This window comes from Ursus maritimus, unplaced genomic scaffold, assembly GCF_017311325.1.
Source record: "Ursus maritimus isolate PB19 unplaced genomic scaffold, ASM1731132v1 scaffold_9, whole genome shotgun sequence".
Taxonomy (NCBI): domain Eukaryota; kingdom Metazoa; phylum Chordata; class Mammalia; order Carnivora; family Ursidae; genus Ursus; species Ursus maritimus.
The window spans coordinates 49,127,266-49,152,424 of record NW_024427107.1 but is presented as its reverse complement, the minus strand read 5'-3'; the positions used below and the strand labels follow the sequence as shown (position 1 = coordinate 49,152,424).

Genomic DNA, 25,159 nt, shown 5'->3' with positions numbered 1-25,159 from the left:
ATTGTGTAATAAGAATAGAAAATCAAGACAATTTGCCATGGATGGGTCTTCTGGCCATCAAGACATAAATGGACTTTTTGTTTCCCTAAGGCTTAAAGGTGAAGATGGTGAAATCTTTTTTTTTTTTTTTTTTAAATCAGAGGAGCTTTTATATTTATTTATTCCGGTATAGTTAACATACAGTGTAATATTAGTTTCAGGTGTACAATATAGTGATTCAACACTTGCATACATCACCCTATGCTCATCACACGTGCACTCCTGATTCCCCATCACCTATTCCCCCCATCCCCCCCATCACCGATAACTATCCGTGTGTTCTCTAGGGTTAAGAGTGGTTCTTGGTTTGCCTCTCTCTCTNNNNTTTGCTTGATTGTTTCTTAAATTCCATATAAGTGAAAACATAATGATATTTTTCTTTCTCTGACTGACTTATTTCACTTAGCATAATACCTCTCTCTAGCTCCATCCATGTCATTGAAAATGACAAGATTTCATTCTCTTTTTTTATGGCTAAGTAGTCCACTGTGTGTGTACACACATACACACACACACACGCACACACACCCCACATCTTTAGCCATTCACCAGTCAATGGACACTTGGGCTGTTCCCACAATTTGGCTATTGTTGATGCTGCTGCAGTAAACATAGGGGAGCATATATTTTTCAATTAGTGTTTTCATTTTTGGGGAGTAAATACCCAATAGTGTAATTGCTGGGTCTGGGGTAGTTTTATTTATAACTTTTTGAGGAACCTTCATACTGTTTTCCACAGTGGTTGCACCAGCTTCCATTCCCATCAACAGTGTGAGAGGGGTCCCCTTTCTCCGCATCCTCACCAACATCTGCTGTTTCTTGTGGTGTTGAAAGTAGCCATTCTGGCAGATGTGAGGTGGTATCTCATTGTGGTTTTGATTTGCATTTCCCTGATGATCAGTGACCGGTGATGGGTATTAAGGAAGGCACGTATTGCATGGAGCACTGGGTGTTATACGCAAACAATGAACCATGGAACACTACACCAAAAGCTGATGACATACTGTATGGTGACTAACATATCATAATAATAATAATAATAATAAATCTCCTACAACTCAACAACTAGAAGATAACTTATTTTTTTCAAGGACTGAGCACTTCAGTAGATATTTCTACAAAGAAGACATCCAGATGGCCAACAGACACATGAAAAGATGGTGAAATCTAACATCATGCTGGTCAGAGCACTTAGTGACCTTATGTATATGAAGGGGGAAATGATCTATGGATTTTGAATATTACTCATACCCGGAACATTTTTCTCCCATTTTCTTCTACATTTACTGAAGTCTCTTCTTTATTTACATGTTTTCAATTACATTCTATTCTGATCTTTATCAACCTTTCCTTTCTTCCAATTATAATTCCTAGTATGTCACACTCCTAATGGATAAAATTTAGAAGAGCTTTCTTTTCCTACTTTCTTTCTCCTCTTTATACATCACAATATTATCTCCAACACAGTTCCAGAATAGGTTTGGTAACTTGCAAAGTTCACTGCCCTTCAAGGAAATGTTCAAGGAGAGTTTTCTATTGTTATTAGACATAACACTGATATAAACTTTTTTAAATTAACCTTAGAACTTCACAGTGAACATTCTATTCTAATGCCTCAATCATAGTTATTCTGGTCTTTGGATACTTTTGTGTATCAAGACTTCCATCTACCTAAAAGGCTCAGGACACATTTATGATTACTATTATCATTATTATTACCACTAGTAGTACTAGTAATTTTACTTGTTAGTTGCATCTATTTTTTTCTACCTTTTATTCCGGATATTTTAAATCTTCAAAAAGTTACAATATTAACATAATAAACGCCCATACATCATTCACCTAGAATTACAGATAGCTAACATTTTGCCTCATGTGCTTTATGTCTCTTTCTCAGTAATAATAATATCACTGTTATCATTTTGCTAAACCATTTGAAGTAAGTTGCAAGCTTTATGGCCCTTTATTCTAAGTATTCAGTATATATCATAAGAACAAAGACATTCTCTTATGCAGCCATAGTACATTTCACTAATTAAGAATAATTAATGTTGATAGACATAACTATGTAATATATAGTCCATATTCAAATTTTGTCAATTATCCTAATAATGTCTTTATAGCACCTTTTTTTTACAGTTAACAATCTAATCCAGTATCATATTCTATTCTTACATAAGAGTATCACTTGTCTTTCTCTCATAGCATATACAAATAATCTGTATGGTTTTTTTTTTTAAGATTTTATTTATTCATTTGACAGAGATAGAGACAGCCATCGAGAGAGGGAACACAGGCAGGGGGAGTGGGAGAGGAAGAAGCAGGCTCCCAGTGGAAGAGCCTGATGTGGGGCTCGATCCCAGAACGCTGGGATCATGCCCTGAGCCGAAGGCAGAAGCTTAAGGTCTGCGCCACCCAGGTGCCCCACAAATAATCTATATGTTAATTTCATACCTCCAGCCGTAACCCAATAACTTAATATTCCTGTTCATTTACAAATTTCCTGAATTTGAAATTGTATAACCATTTGAGGGGTCTATATCCTGGTCTGTTTTCCTTTACAGCGTATTCTGATCACTATAAAGAGGCTATGCCTTTAGATAACCTCTGTAACCCAACTTAGCCAATTAAACTGGTTTCCTTTCCCTAAGTTTAAAAACTCTTCCTAAAATCCCCTTCTGTTCTTGGATGTGGACAGTGTAATTACCTCCATCCTGTATTATTACATATAGATGGGCATCATTTAGCCATCTAGCTGTCCATTACCTGACAGTACCAATCCTTGACAAATTTAGCTCTTTGGACTTACGTGGGAGAGATTACTATTCTATTTCCTATCTCCTTCTCCTTGCCATAAGCCTTGTTTGACCAGCTCAGTATATGTCTTGGCAATATCGTCATGGTATGTGGACATAGGCTCACACACAGAGAGAGAAGCAATAGTATTGAATAGAGGCTTAACATTTTTGGGGTTTTAGGAAGCTCTCCCTAACATCTTAAATTCTAGCGCTCCATGACTTGAAAAATATATACGTGCATAACCTTTTATGTTACCTTCTCATGATGTTGTTTAACATCATAAAACAAGTTCCATTATCCACCCCCCCCCCCGGGCACCACTAAGCTATAACAGTTCTGCCCTTGATTTACTTTGCACTGTTGTTTTAAGGAGTTGTTTTTCAGTAATTTACTGGTGTTTCATCTGAAATGTGGACCAAAACTTTGAATGGGCACATAGATTTCCTCTCACTTGTTACCATACATTTTAACATATTACTATAAGTTATTTCTCCAAAATTTTAAGCAAAATTGACTGACACTGATAAAACCCCCAAAGGAAATATGTAATATTCACTACTGCAATCCTAAACACATATAGATACACTATCACAAGTGCATATTTATTATTTTAATGTCTATTCATGCCCTTCAATGAAATTTTCTAACATTATAATCCCGTGATATCACGCTCACTCTCTCCATGGTTGCACACTGAGGTAATTTAGACAAACCACATAGCACAGGTCCTTTCCAGAAAGAAAGAAACTCTTGGCTTATTGGATAGAAATGTTACAAATTATCCATCCAAAGCACAGATCATAAACTTGACCCCCGTTTTAGATTTTTATTAGTACTGAAATAACTGATACTGACAGAACAAAGAGAAGATTCTTACAACCATAAAAATCACTTTGCTGCTACCAATATAACTGAATCCTACCTCTAATGGATTATGTGTCCAGGCCAGCCTCATAATAACATTTAGTAACTAACTCTGTCCATATGCTGGTGTTCAATGGCCAAAGGCCCCATTTAATTAAGAAGATGGATTTATATGTGCTAATAATTCAGGTTACAGCTTTGAGAGCATAGTATTACTCAAGCTAAAGAAAAAATCTTTTTAGCTTAACCACTTTTTTTCTTCCTGAGTATACTTCCCATTTCTGTAAGACATCTGATTAAAAGTATAGTTAAAATATCAGATATGCTTTAAATATATGAAAGCATAATATTATTTAACTCATGTTTATAAAATTCACATCAGGATAACCGTCTTCAATTTTAAAACAGACTCTCTTAACAAAAAAGGATTATTAATCTTGCGAAAACCTGATGTTGAGATAAATCTACTTATCAGACACAGACATGGAAAAACATAGCCAGTTTAACTTAGGAGCAAAGTTATCTAGAAATAACTTAATGGGCCCCATCATATGCGGTTTTATATATTTTATTATTTGTTCTGGTCATAAATCATGACAAGTATACCCCTGGCTAAAACATCTTCTGGGAATAAAGCTCCTTCATTGCAAAGTTAATGCTAAAAAGTACTTTGTAAATCAAATGAAACAACCACCGAGACTCAAAGCCATGAACTTCAAAAAGTGCCTATAGGTCAAAGCTACACATTGCCTCAAGCTAAACAAAGATAATAGACGTGACCAGTCCCAGACAATGCAGAGATGTCTTTTTGTGGAGCAGCTAGTATGCACCAGGCATTCTGATGATCCAAGCCAACACAACAGTGCACTAGACAGTCGTATTCAACGTCCCACCACTGTAGTGACCACTCCCTTCATCTGAGATGCTCCCGGCATCTCCAGCTCTCTTATCTCTCTCTCTCTCTCCCTCTTTATCTCTCTGTACTACCAGAACATAAGAAGATCTGACTTCAGTCATTTACATCTTCTTGGCTGACCTACTAATACCAGACATATTGAAATGAGATAGGAAATGTTCATACAGCATTTACAATCTAAGTTTTTCATCTCTATTAATGGAATAAAAATAGCTGAAGCTAGATGAAGTCCATTCCTGGAATTGTGGGTAATAAGAGTTATTTGCTGACAATTGCTCGTTTCAGAATCCAGAGCTGTGGCCTAAGATCTCGCAGCACATTTTCTTTCTCCAGAAATATTGCCTTCCTTTCCAGAACACAAGTCAAGTCTCACACCCCACTTACTCTTATGTTAGCCGAACCTGCTCTTCTCTCCCCACCTTAACATTTATGGACACCAGCAGTAAAAACTTGGAAAAGAGAAAGAGGATATATACATTCCACATTCTTCTAGATATGGCAAAATCGTCATTTTAATAGTGGGAGTTTGGAGAAAAGGAACTGGGGATTAAGAGTGTTGCCATAGTCTTAACTGAGTATTCCGTGTCATAATAAAATGAATAAATTTATTCAGAAATAAAGTGAAGGAAGAAAAAACTGTGCTTGTCCCACTTAGTACTTAAAGTCAAGCATCAATATTTCAATTTAACTTCTGAATGCCTCTGGCACCACATTAGTCTGATTAGGCTCAGAGTGGTGAGAGAATATGGACCAGGAGATAAAAATCCCAGAGCCTTAGATTAATTTATACAGCTTTAATAAGAAATATTAGTAACCACAGCAATTACCTTTCATCTCCTTAACAAAATTATCCTTATTGTATGTTTATCCAACTTCCCTACCTTATATTTAATATAAAAATATTCTCAGTACAGGGCACCTGGGTGACTCAGCCATTAAGCATCTGGCTCTTGATTTCGGCTGGGGTCATGATCTCAGAGTCATGAGATCAAACCCCACGTCAGGTTCTGTGCTGGGCATGGAGGCTGCTTAAGATTTTTTCCCTCCCTCTCTCTCTGACTACCCCTCTCCCCCGCTCACACATGTGCACGCTCTCTCCCTCTCTCTCTCAAATAAATAAATAAATATTTAAAAAATATATTCTCAGTATGATGTCTATCCAACTTATTTTCCATGTAGAGATTTAGTATCTCTTCATAATCTCTTAAATAAAGAATTATTTGTGGAAACTACACAAACGGTTATGTTAAAAGATGTGTCTCTAGTGATTCCTCAGTCAGTGTCTAGAAATCTTCACTCCTAAATCTTTCACTACCTAACAAGAAAACTACCCTAGATTACAGGTAGAAAGTCTAAGAGAGGTAACTCTGTGGTACAGCATGCCTGCTGATCGAATTATGTCAAGTGCCGTAACATTCACACAATTAAACGGCAACTGACATCAGTTCAGTGTCTTCACAAGTCTATATGGCATTCTGCATTCAACATGATCACGGTCATTTATTTTGAGATATTATAGTATCATGTGGGTATCTAATAGGATGCTTGAATTTTAACCACTAATCAATCAGCACGAGTGGATTAACTAAATGGTAAATTTATAAAGATGATGTCAGTCTTATGCCTAAACTTTAACAGAGGCTGAAATTATTGCCAGGGTATTGGAAATCATCAATCATCTTGGAAAACTCTGAGGATTCCAAACAGCATGGTAAACTAAATGAAAGGAGCAAACTAAATGAAAGTTGTTCCCATTAAAAGTGCCTACATTTTTAAGTCCATGCAGCTGAGTAAAGTGTTTGTGGCTGAGTATGTCAGTCTTTCTCCTGGGAGAGCCATTCTGAATGGACTAAAAGAGAAATCATTTTTTTCCTCCTTTAAAAAGCAACATGGGTTGACTACGGGCCTTGCCCCCCCCCTCCCCATTTGCTAAATAAATAACAAATAAAAAACCTGAAGCTAACTATTGCATGTTGATCTTACCGGATGAATATCTGAAAATGCTTTCTCATGGCAAAGAGAATCCTTTTTAATCCCAAATTCTATTACATACTTCTACAAACGACTTCAGAGATTATGGATTGCATTTAATCACCTATTTTAAATATTGAAATTGAATATCCGATAATGGAATTTACTCTATTCCTTAAATTTGCTACCCTAAGAGAGGTTTACCATCCACCGGAAGGAGTTTTATCTGGTTCCAGCAAACACATTCTGGCAATTTAAGTGTGGGATTTCTAGTTCTCAAATCTAAAACCCTGTCTTTTGTATCACCATTTCAAAATCAAACGAGACTTCTTATATTAGCCATGGGAAGAGTAGACTTGCAAATTGAAATGCCAATGATCTCCCATTCATTTCTTACTGGATCTAAAATTACTGTATATTAGTTTCATCCTGTGAGTTATGAGATCACCATAGCTCACATTGAAAACTTGCCAAATGCCCTAATGCCTAATAAACAGGAAAGGGCAGGCCAGGGCCCTCTATACAAGCACTCATAAACTAGGCTGGGCTCATCAGAGTGAGTACAAAGGAAGTTTGAAAAGGTGAGAGCAAGTTGAGATAACAGGGCCCAGGACAGAAAAGTTCAGTGGGGAAATGAGGTGGAAGGAGAATAAGCCAAAGAAAAAAATGGGAAGGACTAAATGGGAGTCCAATAAGTACAGTAATGATCAGTGCCCTCAAGGCCAAAGACCAAGGCTGTGAGACATCAGACCTTCAGAGTTAAATTTAGCCAGCTTCTAAGGATATACTATATAATAAGTGGATTGCAGATGGAGACAGTTGTTGCCTAAGTAAACATAAAAATTTATTTTTTATAATTTGTAGATCTGAGGATTTTATAAGAGCTCCCACACTTGCTTTGGCCAATGGAACACATCGCTGTCAACCCTGTAAAATCAAATATCCATGTCTTTTGTACTCTTCCATCATGGATATATATATGTAAATTTATCAAGACATACACAATCTCTGCATTTGATTATATATAAGTTTGGAGGTTAAAATTTCAGGCAGTTTAGTCACAGTGAAATAGGGTTTTCCAATCTCTTTAATGGACTCTGACACATTAGTTGAATCTAAGATCTTTACTAATTTGTACTCAAGATGAGTACATGTAAAATTTCCCCGAACCTCTTTCTTTTCCCTGAACTTTTCTTCCTGATTATAATTTAAATAAAAGTCCCATAATTAATTTTCAGAATGTAAATGTCTCACTCCTACTTGCCATGAATCATTCTCTAATTGCCCTATTTCTTGACCTAGTAATTATTGTTTGTCTGAATTACATCAGTTCTCCCCTCCCCCAATCAACCAATCTGGACAATATGTCGTAACATTATAAAAATTTACAAGTGTATCTTACAAACCAAAATGGAAAGCTATTTTGTATAAATACACTCAATTATTATTTTATGGATGCCTTTATCTAGCAACCATCTATTCAACCCTGGAGTAAGAAAGCTTCCAATGACTCTTACATATGGGGAATAATGTTCCCATACCACGAATACTATGAAGATTGTCTAAGTAAAATGTAGTTCACACATATCAGTAAATAAATGTATTTTAAGTGTCCCCAACTTTTGAATAAACAGTATGCAAATAAAAATCTTCATTTAGTATCAGAATTCTGGATTCAAGCTAAAACCAGCATACAAATGGTACTGATTTTGCCTGTCTCTTGCCTACAACATATCCTCCTCTCTTTAAAAACAAAACAAAACAAAAAAAACCCACAACATTTTAACTCAATTTTCCAGCATATGCAAGTGGACAAGACAGGCTGTAAGGCACACACTGAGAAATACCTATCTATCAATTATTTAAATTAATTTTGAAAAATTAGAGAAGGCAAAACTTGATTTTGGACAATGGATCTTCCTCCTTCATACGCTCTCAGAGCAGAGGGCTCGCACGGCTCCTTAGAATTCCCTGCGTCCTGTTCTCCCTGAAGCCAGCTGGCTTCCCCTCCTTCGGAAATGGCTTCTATTACTGCACCTTCCACCAAATATCAGCACATGGCCTCATGGCAAGAGGCAGCACAGCAGGGTAGAAATGCGGCGGCCTTGGGAGTTAGAGCTGGGGTTGAATCTCAGACATGCTCTTTATTGCTCGGAGCCTGACTTGAAATGTCATTGTGAGGGCAGTACGAGATAACCTAAATTAAACTACGTATCCCAATACCTGCTACACGATCGGCACCCAAGAAATGTAGTTTTCTTCATTCCTTCCTACACTGAAAAAAATAAAAGTTCAAAAAAGCCATGTTACACAAATATTTTTAAACCAAATAATTTAGCCACGCTTCCACCTTAGAGCCCCCGTATCAAATGATCTTTTCAAAGGTACACTTGGTGGAATGGCCACACACAATGGACAAATTAACATGTTTTCTATATATTTGTCAAGCCAAAGGGGGACAAAATGTCTTATATATAAGACACCGCCAGTATCATAGATGAAATGAATAATAACTTAAATAATAACTTAAAATATCATCAAAGACCTAAATACATACTAAGAGATATTTTAGTAAACACGTAATATCCAGGAAGCCTGATTTTCAAAGTTTTGAACACACAAATATAATTGAAGATACACATTCAACCTTGAGCACTTTCACAAATCCCTTGACAAAGTAAACAAGTGAAGAGAAATATTAACCAAGAGTTCCTTTGCCTACAGTAGGTGTCTTAGCACCTTCCAAAGCTCTAAACAGAGCTGCTCAATTTGGAAATCCTGTCAGAAATAAAATCAACAGTTATACCAGAAGAAAACAAAGCAAAACAAAACTTATTTGTGACCCCAGACCCAAGGTCACTCTCCCGAGCCCAGGAAATTCTATACCAAAATTCTGGGATTCGGGGCGCCTGGGTGGCACAGCGGTTAAGTGTCTGCCTTCGGCTCAGGGCGTGATCCCGGCGTTATGGGATCGAGCCCCACATCAGGCTCCTCCGCTATGAGCCTGCTTCTTCCTTTCTCACTCCCCCTGCTTGTGTTCCCTCTCTCGCTGGCTGTCTCTATCTCTGTCGAATAAATAAATAAAATCTTTAAAAAAAAAAAAAATTCTGGGATTCAATCAATAAAATGTATCAAATTTAAGCTTAATGGCACAAGATGCCAATATTATAAATGGGTTAACGAAAACAGCTACTTCCACATTGGGACATACTCAGTCTTCCCCCACATTGATTCACTCACAGAGGGAGACCCTTTTGAGGGAAAAAACCTGTGTTTTACTTACATAGTTTGCCTTTTCCACTCTCCAAGAGTCTAGCATTATGGTATAAACAGGCATTTAAATAACATCAGTAAAATTAAAATAAATGAATATAATAAACAGAATGTAACAAAAACGTAAGCATGATAAAATCTGAGTCTTTCTAGATGAAAAGAAGAGCCTGCTATCATCACAGCGTCTCAGCATCTCCAAATCACTAAAGGTAATAACCCTCCAGGGCATTATAACTTTTCAGCAGGTATCAGACATAACACAAATTCAATACAATCAGTCAGACATAAAATACAGACTTAGTAGCACCATTATAAAGATCAGTCAACCCAGATCCAGTATAACTATTGTTACCCCACAATATTATACAACCTAAGAAGGTAGAGAAAAGTTTTTGGTAGGGCAAATGCTACCTCTACCTAAATAAATGCTTAACAGTTCATATCCAATATGATTTTACTTCTAGATGCCTTGACTGTTATAACTGAGTCTCAACTCTAAACTACACTAAACTGGCAAAGCCAAAAATTATCCTCATATACTCGATAACATACTGCAGGATTTCCACAAATATTATACACACACATTCATATATACAGAATCAATTATAGTCAAGATTGCAATTTCTATGAAGCATTATTATGAAAGTTCATTTTCAGAAAAAATTTATATAACTACAAGAGCTGATGTAATCTCCACATTTTTTCTTATTAATACAGTTTTTGTATGTCTTCCCTGAGGCAACCCAGCCTGCCTGGGGAGGCATAGGAAAAGGCACATAGAAGGAGGTGGACACAGCCCCTTTCCATGGCGAAGAGGATGAGAAAGGCCACCATCAGGCAAAAAAGCACCATGGCGTCCGAGAGGGCAAAGCCCAGAATGGCGTAGAAGAGCTGTTGCTTCAGAGAGAGGTTCCTGCCATAACCAATGATGAGGCTCCCAAACACAGCCCCAATTCCAGCCCCAGAGCCAGCAACCCCTACCATGGCACCCCAGCCCCAATGCACTTGGCTGCTATGTCCATGTCCCTTGAAATGGCGCTGGTTCAGAAGCTGTGGTTAGGAATAGGTGAGGTCAGGGGATGAGGGGCTGCCAAGCTGCTGAGGCTTGCGTCTGTCAGCATCTCCAGTGGGTTTAGCACCACTGCAGACAGTGATCTGCTCAACAGCTGAGAGGTGCTCCTGACCAAGAAGGGGGTAGAGACGAACTTTGCACAGGTGGACATTTTCAGGGGATGAGTGGCTGTGGCAGCAGAACTGCTCCCGGTGCAGAGTAGACACACAGCTGATGTAATCTATATTTTTAAATGATACTAATTAATGATCTTATTTATGTGATGTGGCTAGAGAGACCAATGTATGGCCAGCATATTTACATAGCAAACTATGAAAACTTGAATGATCTACAGAAATTTTAAAAGTCCTATACTATAACTAATATAGTACTCCATCCCACTTATTATTTAGCACCTCAATATGCAAAAATAATTAATTATTGGTATGGAGATTAGCAACCTCTGTTCATTAGGAAAACATCAGCCTGATCAAGCAGTTCAGGGAATCTGAGATTTGACTGATTCTGCAGATAGTTTCCTGTATGATGAAAGAATACAGCCATGTGCCAAAACGAAACAAGCCTAAATGCCAAGACAGGGCCAGAATAAGGCTGCTCTACAGTTGCTTTTGTTCTCTGCTAGGTTGGAAGGACACAGAGCTGAATAAGGCACACAAGGGCTCTTAGGAAAGACCGTGGAATTTCCATTGCTTATCAGAGTGATCTAGTGCTTTTGTTTGCATTTTAATCAGTTCAGATGAATGAGTTCAGAATACACTTCAAATACAGATGAAAATTGTGAAATAGCCAATATTTTTTAAAAACTTGATTCAATGTGCTGCATTTTATGATGATGGGTGAGAGATCAGAAATCATTAGATATAACTTGTTCAATTGAAATACAGGGGATGGATTTGCCTGATAATGATACAACCTGATCTCTAGGGTTCCATAGACAGTAGCTCTCAGACTTTCTATATAAGGTTTACCTGGAGAGCGTGTTTCTCCGTGGATTCCTGAGCTCCATCCAGAGCTTCTGGGTTAGTAGATGTGGGGTGGAGCCCAGGAATTCGTTTTGCTAACTGGCTTCCAGGTGTTGCTGATGGCTTTGGTCCTTCAAGTAGCACCGCCGTATACTGTCTCTGGCTCTGGAATTGGCCGCCCCTGAATTCCACAACCCCATCATAATCCAGCTCTGGTCACAGCTGAGTCACACGAACAACCCCAGCAAAAGTTTACCAATATGTATTAAAAATAAATCTCAAAATACTTCTGCAATACAGTTACTAAAGCCAGCCCCACAAATGCTGATTTGCTAGCTCTAGTTTTGTGACACACTAGGTTATCTCCAGTTATCTCCAGGGGTGATATAAGAGTCTCACAAAATTAATTTTACTCCATTTTAATTGAATGAGGCTCACATCTGGAAAATGAATGCAAAATTTGTTGGTTAAAGTGAAAGTAAAGAACAGCTGAATCCATTAACTCTGCTCTTATAACCTAAAGCTCTTTGCTTAATTTTGTTAAATTCATTGAGGATTTTGCTTTTAACTTGGACCTTGGGCCTCATTCTAACGGAGTGGCAAAATGCTGTGGTCAAGTTGCAAACTATTTATGGAAGGGTAATTACAAACATGCAAAGGCTCTGATGAACCCAGTAACAGGCAGAGGCCTGGTGGCACCGCCACTCTATGGGTAAAGAGACAGATGACTTACACGTCCTTCCTTTCACTAACCTATTAGCTCCAAAATGAGTTATTGAGAACTAAAATGATAGTCCTTAAAAACTGATGATTTATCTCTATCTTCAAGCTAGTGGTAATTATTTTTTAAGAGAATATTTTTTTTTCCCAAGTGGCAGAAAATCATTCTAGAAACAAACATGAACCATAATCCCCAAGCTTTGGGGGAGAAAATAAGCTTATTCTAAATGTATGGGAAAATATTATTCAATACTTTCCCCCAATACACATATGCAGCTACTTATGAATTTGTAACACACAGTCTGTTTTTAAAAGTTGAACAAGACATGAAATGATGCCTACCACCTGCTTACCATAATGCTATGAGATTTAGGGTTTACAAAAAAGCAAAAAGGGCATAAGTACTCTTTCGTTGTTGTTGTTCTTAAAACACGTTCTTCATAGGGAGACAAAGCTAACCTACATGTAGAAAAAAAATGTAGAAAACAAGTGTCAAAATGCCTGACACTGTTTTTGCAAAAGAAATATAAAACAGAGTAATTACTGTGGATTAGAAGAATACTGGGAAGCTTCCTGGAACACGTGAGACTTCCACTGGACCTTTTCAACATGGAAGATTTAGATGATGAAGGGGGAAAGGCAGGGCATGGTATGAGCAAAGGTAAGGAACAGGGACCGGAAGTGAATGGATGTTGTGGGATGGGATATAGGAAGAGCAATATTGCCTCGCTGGAGCAGAGGTTCCTTATGACCTAGAGAGTGTAAGAAATAACTTGAAAAAGGAAAAGTAATGGAAAGTCCTAGAACAAACGAAGAAGAGTCTGGACTTAATGTAAGTAGTTAATAGGGAGCCATAGAAGATTTTAAGCAATGATGACATGTTGTCAGTTGTTTTTGGAAGGTCAAGCCGACAGACTTGAGGAAGGAAGGTTTACAAGCAGGGTGAAGCAATAAAGAGGAAAAACAGAGGCCAATTCAAGACTAATTTCTAGAAAATAGAGGCAAGAAATACAAATATATTCAGATACAGAAATAAAAGCTAGAAACATTACAGTAATCAAACGTGGGGGGTGGGGAGATGAGCCACAACAACTACGAAAGCAAAAAAACCAAAAAATTAAATACAGACAAGAAAAATCCGTCTTTTTAAAAAATCTCTTGAAGTAGGACATTATTTCTGTATTTATAAAAATAAGCTAATTGTTTTATATGTATAGCTAGTGAGAAGGTCAGTATTCACAACCCCTAGCTTTACAAGAAGTACAGCCCTGAAGGAGATGGAAAGTAACACAGTTGCTTATAGCCTCTTAGATCCCAGATCCTTTTGATCTTATAAGAAGGAAGGGGGGAGGGGAGAGGAAGGAGGGAGGGAGGGAAGGAAGAGGAAAGGGAATTTACAAAATGTGTGTACTGCATCAAATGGAGCTGTGTTTAAATTTTATTGTCTACCAGCCATTTAATAAATATTTAATGAGAACCAATCATGTACTGGCAATGCATTAGGTATAATGGACAAGGTACAAGTACCTAAGGTCAGTTGATAACTCCTCCGAACACTACAAATACATAAGAATCAGTCCCATCCTTCTAAAAGCAGCCCTAAACTTGAAAACCAAGCACCAAAAGGAAATCCCCATACTCTCCTGAACAGTAACAAAACTGCTTACCCTTTATTAAAGGAAGTCTGAGTTACATACAGGATGACGAAAAAAAGGTGGAATTCTCCTGAAAGTGGAAAGTTTAACTACTGTTTGCCACAATTCCCTTTCATAAAAACTTCTATGTAAAGAGTTCATAGTATAGCTTTCAGAGTTCAAAAAGATGTAATCAAACCGGTGTTGATTACCAAAGAGAAAAGAGGGAAGGAGGAAGACAGGGCATGCTTAATCTTTTCCCGGTGTTACCCTTTCAATAAGAGAAGCATACATTTTCACCAGTTCATTACAAAACCTGATGACATTTACATGTTCAAACACATACTCCATTTAAATGAAAGCATTGTGATTATTACAATTAAGCTCCTACCTGAAATTTATAATATATGCTGAAATAAATTGCATTTCTTTATTTTGCAGTCTCCTAAACTATACTGGTCAAAGTGACTTTGGGCATATTCCCTACATATACAAATCTAAATGGCAAAAGCAAATAAATGAATGGGCTTGTGAGCAACCTGTCTTGTCATTTATAGTTATTCTTCAAACAGGGAAAAAAAAAAGAAAAGAAAAGTAAGCAAAAATAAGTAACTCCAATAGGATCTTTAAATTTTAGGTACTCACTGATCAGAAGATTGAAAGTCAAACTCGTTTGACAAAAGGCATAGTGAATAGAATTATTACTATAAAAATTTTATGTATACTGCTCTATTGTGACTCAACTTTTTTTTCAAATTGTGGAAATCTTTTAAATTCTAAAAAATAAGGCTATTCTCAATATGAACAGATTGATTAAATAGCCAAAAAAAAAAAAAGTTTAAAAAACCCCAGAACAATAAATACCATAATACTGGATTAAAGAATCCTTGCCCGAAGAATTTTTGATGCAATTCCTTAGTGTAGTCTGAGGTGAGAATAAGCATGACAAATCACGATCTATTCAGCTCTCATCACCTTAAAAAAAAAAAAATAGTACCATCCAATAGTAACTTATAAAATCAAAGCTCCAAATGTCTTTGGCAATATATTGTATTTTGCCAAATAAAAGCAGCAGTGATGCTAAGAACCACATTAAAAACCAGAGAGTAAAGTTTTAAATGGCTTTAGAATTAAATCTCCATTCTTTTCAATGAGTAAATTCTCATATTAAAATACTGTGTCAAATTTTATATTATTAAAATTACAATAAAAAAACGTGTTATGTCTGAATCGAGAGATACTTTAAGACATTTGAAGTAAAGGGGTTTTTTTAGGTATCAACCTACTAGGTATAACGTTCAAAATTGACAGTTGCATTGCTTCTCATTTTAATGTATGTGGTTTTGTAGTACAATTAAATGCATCAGACAGAACATAATTAAAGGAACAGAAGAGTAGTATCTGTTATATTCTCTTTGAACATACAGATGTTAAATGATCATACCTCACCAGTACATGCCTACTGCAACTCATGTTTCACTTTCCAAATGCTCAGGGTTTAAAACAGAGCAGACTGCACTTTTGATAACATCTGCTACAACAAATAACAAAAAAAGAGTGTGAAGTCTGATGAATGTTTAAACAGAACATTTTTTATGGATCAGCTAAATCTTTTCTGCTTTTTAATTAAAAGTAAAGAAAATGGAACTTAATTATCCTGTAAAGATTAGCTTGTGGGCATCTTCCTGTAAATTACTTCTAATTGAAAGCAAATTGTCAAGTGACATTCAAAGTACTGTCCTTTAAAACACAGCTGTTCTACTGCTGATTTCAGTGCATTGCAGTGTTTTCTTGTTACAGTATGGCATATTTGAATATTTTAACAATTTCACTGGTTTTGTATAGATTTCCATTTAATATATCTTAATCACATTTCTTCGCGTAAAAAAGTCAGCATCGTAAGTGGTTTGCCGCATCTTGAACCAGCCCTATCATGAGAGCTCTCCATTGAGGCTTACTTTTTTAGATTTGTTTGCTTAAAGTACAGCTACATCTGGACAACAATGAGCCAGGAAGTGGGTGATTATACTCATTAGACTACTCTCACAACCCAAATCCATAGGATACCTGTATAATTAAGTCACAGTTAACTGATGCTTTAAAATACATTAAAAATTTAAATGAAATGCATACTAGAAACTGAAAATAAACAATTTTTAGAATTTAGTACTTGACAGAAACTCCAATTCTTTTTAAAAATTTTAAATAAACACCTAAAGGGCAATATGAAGACAGCTAACATAGGAATTCTTAATGTAAGACTTTAATATGAAGACTGATGAGATGCAAATGAGGAACAAGCCCACTAAAATGTGTTTCTACTTCTACCCACTTACATATGTATCCATCCACCCATTACTTTGATTGGTTACTACTGCTTAGCACTGTGCTCAGCACTGGAAACAAAACAAAATCGACAGAATTCCAGCTCTAACGGGACTTATATTCCAGAACAGGGAGAAAGAAAATTAATCCTAGAAAATTTCTGGTGTCAAGGATCTGTTCAGGGTTCTGGGCATAGATTGCTTAAAACAACTCAACAAACAAAAGTCCTTACCTGCATGGAGTACTTATTTCAGGTGATGATAAATGCTTTGGAGAAAAATAAAGCAGGGCAGGGTGACCACCGTTGACAAAGGAAGGGGCATATCCTCTATGGGGTGGTCAGGGAAGACCTCTCTACTAGAGTGACACTTGAACTGAACCCAGATGGATTTTTGGGAAGGCGGCCTTACGACAGTACGAAGGAGTCCCTTCAGAAGAATTAGGAAAGAAGAATTTTGATAGTCCAAAAACACAGCTCGAGAAAGGCCAGAGTTAGGAAGGTAAAAGATTATTAATCATGTTTGAAGACTTACGTGTTTGCTTAGCTAGTAACATGATCCAAACCATGAACCCAATGCATGCCTACTTTACATCCCCCGGTAAGTAAATTATGTTCCCAAGCTGTATATTTAGCTCACACTGTAAGCAATGCATGTAGTTTATTTTTACATTATGGTACACAAATGATTTTCTCCAAAGCAAAATAATCTGTATGAGTTGCCCGAACTATAACCGACAGGTACAGATAAATAGGCAGGCAAGTAGGTAGGTAGTAGCTGGGTCTGTAAGCAGGTAGATAAATAAGTTCTAAATATTAACATTCGAAGATTTTTTTTTTTTCAATAAGCAAAAAAGCATTCTTTAACAGTGCAGGACTAAATCTTAAGCATACTTTAGGCTCTGTTTTTATACCAATATTTGTGGAGACTGTCTAAGAAAACACAACTAGAAAGGAAATCCTGACTCTTATTCTCATTGGTTCACGCACACTAACATATCCAGAAAATGAAAGGGAACAGAAAGAGAAAAGAAAGATGGTGAAATGGGAACTTTGGATGTTTTTTAAAGTCACTTCAAAAGAACTGGAAAACAAAATGAAAAAAAAAAAAAAAAAGGAGTCCTGCCTGGACTTGTTTACAAATTAAAGTCATGTTCTTCCTTAGTGTTGAAAGGATGTGGGCTCATGTATTGCCAATATCATAAATCCCACTAATTATCTTTAACAGAATTCACTGAAGGGGTTTAAAAAAAACAACACTATGTCTTACTAATTATATAAATTATAATTGAGATGTAGAAAATACACATTTTAAAGCACATGAATTCAAACTATGAAATTAAATTAAAAGACACGATTCAAAGCAATAAAAGAAGCAAGCATATTTTAGTTAGGCGTGTGAAACTACGCTTCAACTATGGGCACAAAATTAAAATGTCATTTTATGAAACAACATTTAAAACATCCAGCAATGTATAAAATCAGCACAACATTATCCATCGTGCACCCAAGACTTGGTCCCAAACTTGAGATGCATAAAGTTTAAAAGATTAGGCACCAGTTGGCCATAATTAAGTTTAGCTTAAAAAAAAAAAAAAAAAAAGAAAACCTAACTTAATGGACTTTTTCACTTAAGTATGCATAAGAACCACCTGAAGGGCTTGTTAAAACCCAGATTCCTGGGCCCCTCCCTCAAGGTTATGGACCAGTAAACCTGGAGTAAATTCAGAAATTTGCAAGCTTTCAAGGGGATGCTGAGGCTGCTGGAGTCTACAGAAATGGCGATCATTTTGGCTAAATAATTTCTCCATTGATTAAATACTATAAGTTTCGCTTTTATGTAAAATTGAACCATTTTATCCAAAGAGGAAAATGGTCACCTATCTTTTCACACCGAGAATTTTGAACATAAATTTTAAAGGAGACAAATATTTGGTTTGGGGAAGAAAGAAATATTTCTCTCCCAGTTAAACATTTCAGATTTCACTTATTTACACTTTTAATCAGCAATACTATTGTGAACCCCATTTAATCATTAAGTATATAAAGATAGTGAACACAATTTCAGGGCAACACAGATTCCAATGAAAGGAATCTGAGTCAGGATCTTTAAATACAAAACTATAATGTACCTAAATATTCCAGTGAAATTCGATGTAAATTTTATGAGTTTGGAATAAAATAGAATATAGTGATTTCTTATACCAGGGAAAATATAACTCAATTTTATATCCTCCAAAAGTCACCAACAGATAAACAGTATGATAATATGCTAAAATATCTATTAAGGTAAAAACCCATTCTTTTGTTCAGTACCTAAAAGAAATCAGAATTTGTTTAACTTTTCTTTGTTACCCCCCTACCTTGAGAATGCCATCCTTGTCTTCTAGCTACCAAAACCTTCCATTTTCTTTAACTTTCAGCTGAAGGTTCAGTCAATACAAAGCCTTCCTATCTAAAATCTACACTACTCTATTTATCTGATTATTCTTCTCTGAATATTTTCTTACTCAAGTATTTCATAAACTTCAGAGTGGAACCTTTTTTTTTTTTTATCAAAGATTTTATTTATTTATTTGACAGAGATAGAGACATCCAGGGAGAGAGGGAACACAAGCAGGGGGAGTGGGAGAGGAAGAAGCAGGCTCCCAGTGGAAGAGCCTGATGTGGGGCTCGATCCCAGAACACTGGGATCACGCCCTGAGCCGAAGGCAGACGCTTAAGGACTGCACCACCCAGGCGCCCCAGAGTGGAACCTTCTGTCTCCTTTTCGTGCTACAGCATTCAGAATAAATGGTCAATGAGGAGTAGATTGCCATGTTTCTTTTCATTTTCAACACACAGCCCCGACCGAAGAAATCATTATTACACACCTGAATTGCTTTAACAGACTCCCAGATGGGCTGCCTGCCTTCAGCCTTTGTAATTACTGCTTGATGATACCACACTGTTGGATTGTTTGATCCCTGTCCAAAAACTTAACATTGATATTCCAAAATCAATGAATTCTAGAATTTCCAAGAATGTAGAAACTCTAGAAGTCTAATGCCAAAGCTATAATTGTTTTCTTTATCCATTCCTTCTGCACCCTAACCTCCTAAAATGTATACATCCTTTAATCCACTAATCTTACTGCTTGAAATCTATTCTTTGAGAAAAACCTAGAAGCAAATGACTATATGCATTAATTTAGTCATTGCAGTAACAGTTATAAAAATTGGATGCTAGCCAAACACCTTAAAATAGAAATATTTAGATAAATTGCAGTAAATCAGCTGAGAGACTATGGAGCAGAAATGCAAAATGAAAATCAATAAGACCATGTAAAAATATGGAAAATATTTCTTCTTATAAGCACAATAAAATTATATCTGTATTACGACTGTGTATATAAACATAAAGATATAGAAAACAGAAAAACCAATGTGTTATGCTAAGTATTTTTTGTTTATATTGTTTTTGTAAAACATTGGGGTCAGTACACACCAAATACTGACTCCTGCATCTTCTGTATCTCCATCTCTGGAGTTATGCAATATATGTGATGCGCTTCATCATTTAGAATGATGATGCAGAGTTTCTAGAAGGTCTTAAATTACCATAAGTTTCATTATGTTCACCTTAAATGGGGCATAAACTTTTCACTAAGAATTTCAGTAAAGGTTGTAATAAAACAGAATTTCTGGATAACCATCAGTTAAGTTCAATTAATCAAAATACCCAACGGTTCATTCCAGGTTTTACCTCGTATTGTGTACTAGGATAACTAAGAGCAGATGGGTTTTGTTGTCACATTCTTTGTTATAAGGCTTGTATACAATTACAGACTGTATTACTCAGGCCTTCAGAACTGAATGGGAATTGAGCAGCTGAAGTCCAGGCCATTCGTTTGAAAAGGAATGTCTTCCAGCTATTTTTCTTTCTGGTTATATTGAACTTTCATATGGATCTGACTACGGATAAATAAAAGCCAGAATAGCTCCATGACTGACTTATCCTCATTTGAAAATTCTGGCATTAAAAAAAATCCAGTACCTAATCAGTTAATATTAATGTGCTCAAAGATTTTGCATGTCCACTAAATAATAGTACAACCTTATAGTGGGACAATTTCAACCCAGACTCCTTGGGCTCATTTATCATCTTTTTCTGTAACCCTGTAATAGTTCTTTTGGAACAGAGGAAGAAGATAAATGGATCCCTGAGAAACAAATATTTACAAACCTTTTGAAAATGCTTTTTAAGTAGGAAAGGAAATATTCCATTATCTATGCTGATCATATGAGAATTCACTACACAGGGTCAAGTAGAGTGTGTGCTGTTCAACCTCGCAATCGTTTGCAAATAAAATCAACCAATTCCAGATTTCAAACTTATAAATGAAATTCCAAATCCCAGTCATCTTTTTACATAATTACAAAGGGGATTCTGATTGCCTATTCTTAAATGGATTATATACTCTATGGGACATCTACCAGTACCTTTATTGGTTTACTGTTGTGCAGGCCCCATCACCTGACCCTCAAAAAGAAGGGAACAGGAGTTAAAATGCAAAAACCATCAATGGTAAATTCCAGTCCCCGAGTTTCACATGATCACAGCACACATTAACCGTTAATACCCTTTTTTGTTTTAACTGAAATAAGAAACATTTCTTCTATAAAAACAAGAAATTACTTGGAAAATTGAATAATACAAACAATAGTCCCAATTTTTCATTTCACTTTGCTTATATAGAAAAAGCCATAAGGAAACACATCTGCATTGTGGCCGCAGCTATAACCACGATGAAAATCTGAGGTTTGTCATTTAATCAGACACTACAGAAATAACAGAGAACCCTTAATTCCTGGAAAAGCAATTCAAATCATAAGATGGTAAATTATAATTCTTGGCTTCTTATACAAATGCCTGCACTAAAAAAGAATATATAAACATGTAAAGCATGGATTATTCAGCATTATATACATGCATATATTGTGTATATATGTGTATATACATGTGTGTGTATATATATATACACATATAAATTACTATACTTTGTTGTTACTCTTTTCTTGGTCCTCCACATGGACTACGATGAGACTCACTTGTGAGAGTCTCAAAAACCTAACAAAATGTATAAGAAAGAACTACTAATAGGATTTACTTCCACTGATTGATTCCGTCCCAACACGTCAACCATTACACACACACACACACACACACACACACACAGACTTCTCAATGTTCTCAAGATTGGGTAAGGGCATTTTAGAAAAGTAGTTTAAGAATACCGAATTGAGATAATCTATCAGGATCGCCCGTGACTTAAACATAACCTTTAGTGTGTTATTTTTTCTCTATCATTTTTGTTTTCTTTGTTATTATTTTTAATATGGTAAACATGTCCAATGGCTGTAGTATGTTTCCCCAATCCAAACGTGAATGATAAAGACAAGCTACTAATTTGAAATTTAAACACTTGAATAAGCCGGGAGGGGGATAAAGCAGAAACTGTAAGAGAACACAATGGAATGGAAATTGCTCAGCCTAACTGTGCAACAGGGCAAAGCACTCTGACAGATGCCATGCCACTGAATGAAGTAAAAGTAGGTCACGGGCCACCTTTGGGGTCCTGTCACTGCTAGTTGGGTACAACATTCCTCTTCCCCATACCTACTAGCTACTACTAAATGTTACAACATTATTCAACCTATTCGAAATATAACCTCTTGGAGACAGAAGAGACGGTGTTCTGAACTGAGGCCTTCACACATCTCGTACTAAATATGCTTTTTCTTCCCAGTAAGGTTTATGGATGTATCTCATTAACTTTTTGCCAAAAAAAAAGTAATGTGTTAAGTTTGTGAGACTATGCCAACCCTAAGCTAAATCTCACAAGCTTTGAGAAAAGAGGTTTTTATGGACATCGATGACTACAAGTTTTGTGTTCAATACAGGTTTTTGATTCATGATCAGTAAACTGAAATTTTAATGTTAAAAGAATCATCAGGGGCATCTGCATGGCGCAGTCAGTTCAGTGTCACACTCTGGGTTTCAGTTCAGGTCGTGATCTCGGGGTCATGAGATCAAGCCCTGCATCGGGCTCCGTGCTCAGTGCTGAGTCTGCTTAAGACTCTCCCTCTCTCTCCCTCTGCTCCTCCCCGCCACTTTCTCTTTCTCTCTCTCAAATAAATTAACTAATTTTTTTTAAAAAAAGGAATAATCACACTTAGATTGAATACTTTCTTGAAAGGGTATATAAAAAGCATCCAATAAGTTTTTCTATCTGATGCCTAAGAGTTCCCAAGGGGATCTTGTATTACCTAAAATTGTCTGAAGTTTTCAAAAACATACTTTCTCAAAAAAGAGAACAAAGGGCCCTAGACTAATCCCCACAGCTCTTTGTTTAAAGCTGTATGGCACGCCTCTCCTGACAGCTCATTCTGTATTATACACAGAGTTGCACCTAGTTTCCTTAGGCAGCAAGCCGCAAGAGGATAGGAATCATGGCTCAAAACTGACTAACCTTTACCAGGTGTGTATGTGCCAAATCTATTAATAGGCATTTTCACCTACATGATCACATTTAGCCAGTTTAGCTTATTTTTCCTCCTGATTTTATAATAAAATGTCTCCTGGATATGTCTGTGCACATATTTTTAAAACGGCTTTGCTGATGTAAAGTCAACATACAAAAAGTGACACATATTTACTATGTAATTTGATGAGTTTGCACGTATGCATACACCTGTGGAAACCATCACCACAATCAAGATGACAGACCCATCAATCACCTCCAGAAGTTTTCTTATGTTGCATTCATTATTGGATCCCTCCATTTTGCAGCAAAATCCTTTCCACTGATAAAATGGGGTTATGAAAAGAGTCCCCAAACCTGGTCCAAACAACTGGATTTGTTAATTGCAGTCACCCTAAACAATGTCTCTAAAATGTGGTTAATTGTGCTTGGCTTATATAAAATAGGATAAGGCCGATAAATAATGTCAACAGTTAAATGTATACAAAATGCCTAACAAGCATTATGTGTTATGCCTATCATACAGGAGGACTCTCAAAAGTTTTCCTCCCTTCTCCAGAAGTAATATGTAAGACAGACATATATTTATCATAACTTCATATCACTGACTCCGAAGGATATACTGAAGGAAATAAGTGCTTTTGCATTCCCCCTCCTGTTAAGTTTAACTCCATATGCAACACCTAAAGCAAGCATGCCAAGAACTAGATCTATCCACTTATCTACTACAATATCTGTACCATGACAATAGTTAATGTCTGTTTTTCCTTTCTTGCTTTTTTTAAGCTCAAGAGAAATCATTCAAATATTTGCCAATTTGGGGTGTATTGCAATTAAACACTAAAAGCAGAAGAAATAGACTATTTAGAAATAGTCATAGGCATAATAAGGTAGATTTTTAAATAGAAATGAAAAAAGAGAATAGTACATTCTAGAAAATGATGCATCAAATCCCACTTGAGAGTTTGAAATAAGTCTACGTGCTTACATACACAGTTCATTCTGGAGTTATTAACAATGTTAAAACAGAACATTTGCATTTTAAATCTATTAAACCAATCTCCACAACAGGAACACACAAAAAGAATGAAATTTGGTCTGATTTTTATTTATTTATTTATTTTTTTGCACACCATTGAGTTTGGACAAGTTGGATAGCATTATTTCCTATTGAGCCAGTCTGCTCGGTAAAAGATAGGAAAAGATCACCTGCTAGCTAGCCTAGCACTTGGAGGAGCTTCCGTACCCTTCAGGAAGCATGAGCTTTCCTTGATAAAAGAAATAATGCTACTTTATATGGGAATTCAGTCATGGCACATCTGACTATGTCCTCTTTGAAATCATAGAACATTTTTGAAAAGAGGGACCCCCAAAAGCTGCAGATCTCAGCACAGAAGATAGAAACAAGAATAATCTATTAAACCAATCTCCACAACAGGAACACACAAAAAGAATGAAATTTGGTATCTATTAAACCAATCTCCACAACAGGAACACACAAAAAGAATGAAATTTGGTCTGATTTTTATTTATTTATTTATTTATTTATTTATTTATTTATTTATTTATTTGCACACCATTGAGTTTGGACAAGTTGGATAGCATTATTTCCTATTGAGCCAGTCTGCTCGGTAAAAGATAGGAAAAGATCACCTGCTAGCTAGCCTAGCACTTGGAGGAGCTTCCGTACCCTTCAGGAAGCATGAGCTTTCCTTGATAAAAGAAATAATGCTACTTTATATGGGAATTCAGTCATGGCACATCTGACTATGTCCTCTTTGAAATCATAGAACATTTTTGAAAAGAGGGACCCCCAAAAGCTGCAGATCTCAGCACAGAAGATAGAAACAAGAATAAAATTGAACTTTGGCAAAAAAAAAAAAAAAAAAAAAAAAAAAAAAGGAGGTGAAATTTTTTAAAAAAAAANAAAAAAAAAAAAAAAAAAAAAAAAGACACAGAGCGTTGAGATATTTGTAAAAGATACAGAAAAAGCTCCAGGTTGCTTGAAAGCATAATGTTTGGTAACCTATTTTTATCAATTAAGATAGAGGAAAACTTCTTTC

General features: G+C 36.2%; 1 protein-coding gene and 1 pseudogene across 2 annotated transcripts in view; both read right to left on the bottom strand.

Moving 5' to 3' along the window:
* Nucleotides 1-25,159, bottom strand: part of ZFPM2 (zinc finger protein, FOG family member 2) — a 442,921-nt gene that overhangs the window by 391,760 nt on the left and 26,002 nt on the right. The window lies entirely within an intron of this gene.
* LOC103661648 lies at nt 9,703-11,120 on the bottom strand (annotated as a pseudogene).